The sequence below is a fragment of the Arachis duranensis genome, chromosome 5 (genome assembly GCF_000817695.3).
Source record: "Arachis duranensis cultivar V14167 chromosome 5, aradu.V14167.gnm2.J7QH, whole genome shotgun sequence".
NCBI classification, from domain to species: domain Eukaryota; kingdom Viridiplantae; phylum Streptophyta; class Magnoliopsida; order Fabales; family Fabaceae; genus Arachis; species Arachis duranensis.
This window is the reverse complement of record NC_029776.3, coordinates 41,496,387-41,502,035: the sequence shown is the minus strand read 5'-3', so window position 1 is coordinate 41,502,035 and position 5,649 is coordinate 41,496,387. Positions and strand designations below refer to the sequence as shown.

Below are 5,649 nucleotides of genomic sequence, written 5' to 3'. Positions count from 1 at the left end.
TCAGAAGATCCTTTTCAGTTCTTAACTGAATTCTTGCAGATCTGTGATACTGTTAAGACCAATGGGGTTGATCTTGAGGTATACAGGCTTATGCTTTTCCCTTTTGCTGTAAGAGACAGAGCTAGAGTATGGTTGGACTCTCAACCTAAAGATAGCCTGAACTCTTGGGATAAGCTAGTCACGACTTTCTTAGCCAAGTTCTTTCCTACTCAAAAGCTGAGCAAGCTTAGAGTGGATGTTCAAACCTTCAGACAAAAAGAAGGTGAATCCCTCTATGAAGCTTGGGAGAGATATAAGCAACTGACCAAAAAGTGTCCTTTTGACATGCTTTCAGAATGGGCCATCCTGGATATATTCTATGAAGGTCTGTTTGAATTGTCTAAGATGTCATTGGACCATTATGCAGGTGGATCTATTCACCTGAAGAAAATGCCTGCAGAAGCTCAGGAACTCATTGACATGGTTGCAAATAACCAGTTCATGTACACTTCTGAAAGGAATCATGTGAATAATGGGACACCTCAGAGGAAGGGAGTTCTTGAAATTGATGCTCTGAATGCCATATTGGCTCAGAACAAAATGCTGACTCAGCAAGTCAACATGATTTCTCAGAGTCTGAATGGATTGCAAAATGCATATAACAGGTAAATTACATGGGTGAAGCCTATGGAAACACCTATAATCCCTCATGGAGATATCTTCCAAATTTCTCATGGAAGGATCAACAAAAGCCTCAACTAGGCTTTAATAATGGTAGAAGAAACAGGTTTAGCAATAGCAAGCCTTTTCCATCATCCTCTCAGCAACAGACAGAGAATTCTGAGTAGAGCCCCTCTAGCTTAGCAAAGATAGTCTCTGATTTATCTAAGGCCACTCTAAGTTTCATGAATGAAGCAAGGTCCTCCATTATAAATCTGGAGGCACAAGTGGGCTAGATGAGTAAAAGAGTCACTGAAACTCCTCCTAGTACTCTCCCAAGCAATACAGAAGAGAATCCAAAAAGAGAGTGCAAGGCCATAACCTTACTTGGTGTGGCCGAATGCACAGAGGAGGAGGAGGACGTGAATCCCAGTAAGGAAGACCTCATGGGACGTCCTCTGAACAAACAGGAATTCCCATTTGAGGAACCTAAGGAATCTGAGGCTCATCTAGAGACCATAGAGATTCCATTGAACCTACTTCTGCCATTCATGAGCTCTGATGACTAAAGACATTGTTGAAGGGCAAGTTTTCCAGTATTTAGGAGCAGTCATAAAGCTAAATGCCAAGTTATTTGGTAATGAGACTTGGGTGAAAGAACCCCCCTTGCTCACCAATCAACTGAATGACTTGGTTAGGCAGACATTACCTCAAAAGAAACAGGATCCTGGTAAATTCCTAATTCCTTGTACCACAGGCACCATGACCTTTGAAAAGGCTTTGTGTGACCTGGGGTCAGGCATAAACTTAATGCCACTCTCTGTAATGGAGAAACTGGGAATCTTTGAGGTACAGGCTGCCAAATTCTCATTAGAGATGGCAGACAAATCCAAGAAAAAGGCTTATGGATAGGTAGAGGACGTGCTTGTAAAGGTCAAAGGCCTTTACATCCCTGCTGATTTCATAATCCTAGACACCGGGAAGGATGAGGATGAATCCATCATCCTTGGAAGACCCTTCCTAGCCATAGCAAAAGCTATGATTGATGTGGACAGAGGAGAGTTGATCCTTCAATTGAATGAAGACTACCTTGTGTTTAAAACTCAAGGATCTCCCTCTGTAACCATGGAGAGGAAGCAAGAAAAGCTTCTCTCAATGCAGAGTCAACCAAAGCCCCAACAGTCAAACTCTAAGTTTGGTGTTGGGAGGCCACAACTAAACTCTAAGTTTGGTGTTGAACCCCCACATTCAAACTCTAAGTTTGGTGTTGGGAGGTCCCAACAATGCTCTGAATATCTGTGAGGCTCCATGAGAGCCCACTGTCAAGCTATTGACATTAAAAAAGTGCTTATTGAGAGGCAACCAAATTTTATTTATATATGTTATTTCTTATTTTCTTTTTTTTTAGGTTGATGATCATGTGGAGTCACAAAAACTACTGCAAAATTATAGAAAAATCAAAAATAGCATTAAAAATAGCACACCTTGGAGGAGAAACTTGCTGGCGTTTAAACGCCAGTAAAGGTAGCAGAATGGGCATTTAATGCCCAGTCTGGCACCATTATGGGTGTTAAACACCAGAAATAAGCACCAAACTAGCGTTAAACGCCAGAAACAGGTTGCATCCTGGTGTTTAACACCAGGAAAGGAACAAAAGCTGGCATTTAACGCCAGAAACAAGCAGCAATCTGGCGTTAAACGCCAGGATTGCATTGTAAGGGCGTTTACACGCCTAATAGGAGCAGGGATTATACATCCTTGACCTCTCAGGATCTGTGGACCCCACAGGATCCCCACCTACCCTCCCATAACACTCTTCCCCAAATACCCCTCACTAATCAACTCCTTCACTCTTCCCCATCACCTCTTTACCAATCACCTCCATATCTCTTCCCTAAAAACCCCACCTACCCTACTTTCAAATTCAAACACTTTTCCTCCCAAACCCAACCCAAATGGCCAAAACCCAACCCTCTCCTCACCACTATATAAACCCCTCACTACTCCTTCATATTCACACAACACAAACACCTTTCCTCCCTCTTGGCCGGATTCACTTCTCCCTCAATCTCCTACATTTTTCTTCTTCTTCCCCTTCTTTCTTTCTTCTTTTTCTCGAGGACAAGAAAACCTTTTAAGTTTGGTGTGGTAAAAGCATTGCTTTTTGTTTTTTCATAACCATTTATGGCACCTAAGGCCGAAGAAACCTCTAGAAAGAGGAAAGGGAAGGCAAAAGCTTCCACCTCCGAGTCATGGAAGATGGAGTGATTCATCTCAAAGGTCCATCAAGACCACTTCTATGAAGTTGTGGCCAAGAAGAAGGTGATCCCTGAGGTCCCTTTCATGCTCATGAAAAATGAGTATCTGGAGATCCGACATGAGATTCGAAGAAGAGGTTGGGAAGTTCTTACCAACCCCATTCAAAAAGTCGGAATCTTAATGGTTCAAGAGTTCTATGCCAATGCATGGATCACTAGGAACCATGATCAAAGTATGAACCCGAATCCAAAGAATTGGCTTACCATGGTTCGGGGGAAATACTTAGATTTCAGTCCGAAAAATGTAAGGTTGGCATTCCACTTGCCAATGATGCAAGAAAATGCACGCCCCTACACTAGAAGGGTCAACTTTGATCAAAGGTTGGACCAAGTCCTCATGGACATATGTGTGGAAGGAGCTCAATGGAAAAGAGACTCAAGAGGCAATCTAGTTCAATTGAGAAGATCGGACCTTAAGCCTGTGGCTAGAGGATGGTTGGAGTTCATGCAACGTTCCATCATTCCTACTAGCAACCGATCTGAAGTGATTGTGGATCGGGCCATCATGATCCATAGTGTCATGATTGGGGAGGAAGTGGAAGTTCATGAGATCATACCTCTAGAACTCTACAAGGTGGCTGACAATTCATCCACCTTGGCAAGGTCAGCCTTTCCTCATCACATTTGTCATCTATGCAATTTAGCTGCGATTGACATAGAAGGAGACATCCTCATTGAAGAGGACAAGCCCATCACTAAGAAAAGGATGGAGCAAAAAAGAGAGCCCATTCATGGACCTCAACAAGAGCATGAGGAAGATCCTCATCAAGAAATCCTTGAGATGCCTCAAGGGATGCAATTTCCTCCACACAACTATTGGGAACAACACAACACCTCCTTGGAAGACCTGAGTTACAACATGGATTAACTAAGGGTGGAGCACCAAGAGCACTCCATCATTCTCCATGAGATTAGAGAAGATCAAAGAGCTATGAGGGAGGAGCAAAAAAGACAAGGAAGAGACATAGAAGAGCTTAGGCGTTCCATTGGTTCTTCATGAGGAAGACGCCACCCTCACTAAGGTGGACTCATTCCTTAATCTCCTTATTTATTTATTTTTCTGTTTTCGGTTTTTATGCTTAGTGTGTCATCTATGTTTGTGTCTTCACTACATGATCATTAGTGTATATGTCTTAAAGCTATGAATAATTCCATAAATCCTTCACCTCTCTTAAATGAAAAATGTTTTAATTACAAAAGAACAAGAAGTACTTGGATTTTAAATTTTATCTTGAAATTAGTTTAATTATTTTGATGTGGTGACAATAATTTTTTGTTTTCTGAATGAATGCTTGAACAATGCATATTTTTTATCTTGTTGTTTATGAATATTAAAATTGTTGGCTCTTGAAAGAATGATGAACAAAGAGAAATGTTATTGATAATATGAAAAATCATGAAATTAATTCTTGAAGAAAGAAAAAGCAGTGAGTAAGAAAGCTTGCAAAAAAAATAGAGAAAAAAAATATATATGGCAAAAAAAAAAGAAAAAACAAACAAGCAGAAAAAGCCAAAAGCCCTTTAAACCAAAAGGCAAGGGTAAAAAAGATCTAAGGCTTTGAGCATTAATGTATAGGAGGGCCCAAGGAAATAAAATCCAGGCCTAAGCGGCTAAACAAAGCTGTCCCTAATCATGTGCTTGTGTCATGAAGGTCCAAGTGAAAAGCTTGAGACTGGATGGATAAAGTCGTGATCCAAAGCAAAAAGAGTGTGCTTAAGAACTCTGGACACCTCTAATTAGGGACTTTAGCAAAGCTAAGTCACAATCTGAAAAGGTTCACCCAGTTTTGTGTCTGTGGCATTTATGTATTCGGTGGTAATACAAGAAAACAAAGTGCTTAGGGCCACGGCCAAGACTCATAAAGTAGCTATGTTCAAGAATCAACATACTGAACTAGGAGAATCAATAACACTATCTGAAATTCTGAGTTCCAATAGATGCCAATCATTCTGAATTTCAAAGGATAAAGTGAGATGCCAAAACTGTTCAGAAGCAAAAAGCTACTAGCCCCGCTCATCTAATTAGGACTAAGTTTCATTGATATTGTGAGATTCATTATATGTTCTCTTCTTTTTATCCTATTTGATTTTCAGTTGCTTGGGGACATGCAACAATTTAAGTTTGGTGTTGTGATGAGTGGATAATTTATACGCTTTTTGGCATTATTTTTATATAGTTTTTAGTAGGATCTAGCTACTTTTTAGTATATTTTTATTAGTTTTTAAGCAAAATTCACATTTCTGGACTTTACTATGAGTTTTTGTGTTTTTCTATGATTTCAGGTATTTTCTGGCTGAAATTGAGGGACCTGAGCAAAAATCTAATTCAGAGGCTGACAAAGGACTGTTGATGCTGTTGGATTCTGACCTCCCTGCACTCGAAATAAGATTTTTGGAGCTACAGAAATCCAAATGGCGCATTTTCAATTGAGTTTGAAATTAGACATCAAGGGCTTTCCATCAATATATAATAGTTCATACTTTGCTCGAGTTTAGATGATGCAAACTGGCGTTTAACGCCAGCTTTCTGCCCTATTCTGGCGTTAAACACCAAAAACAAGTTGCAAAGCAGAGTTAAATGCCAGAAACAAGTTACAAACTAGTGTTTAACTCCAAGGAAGACCTCTACACGTGAAAGCTTCAATACTCAGCCCAAGCACACACCAAGTGGGCCAAGAAGTGGATTTCTGCA

At 40.3% G+C, this 5,649-nt stretch overlaps 1 non-coding gene across 1 annotated transcript; it reads right to left on the bottom strand.

Moving 5' to 3' along the window:
- Positions 1–222: 222 nt before the first annotated feature.
- On the bottom strand, positions 223–330 carry LOC127748010 (small nucleolar RNA R71). Its single transcript, XR_008009953.1, has one exon. It is a non-coding gene; the product is annotated as a small nucleolar RNA R71 (small nucleolar RNA).
- Positions 331–5,649: the final 5,319 nt, after the last annotated feature.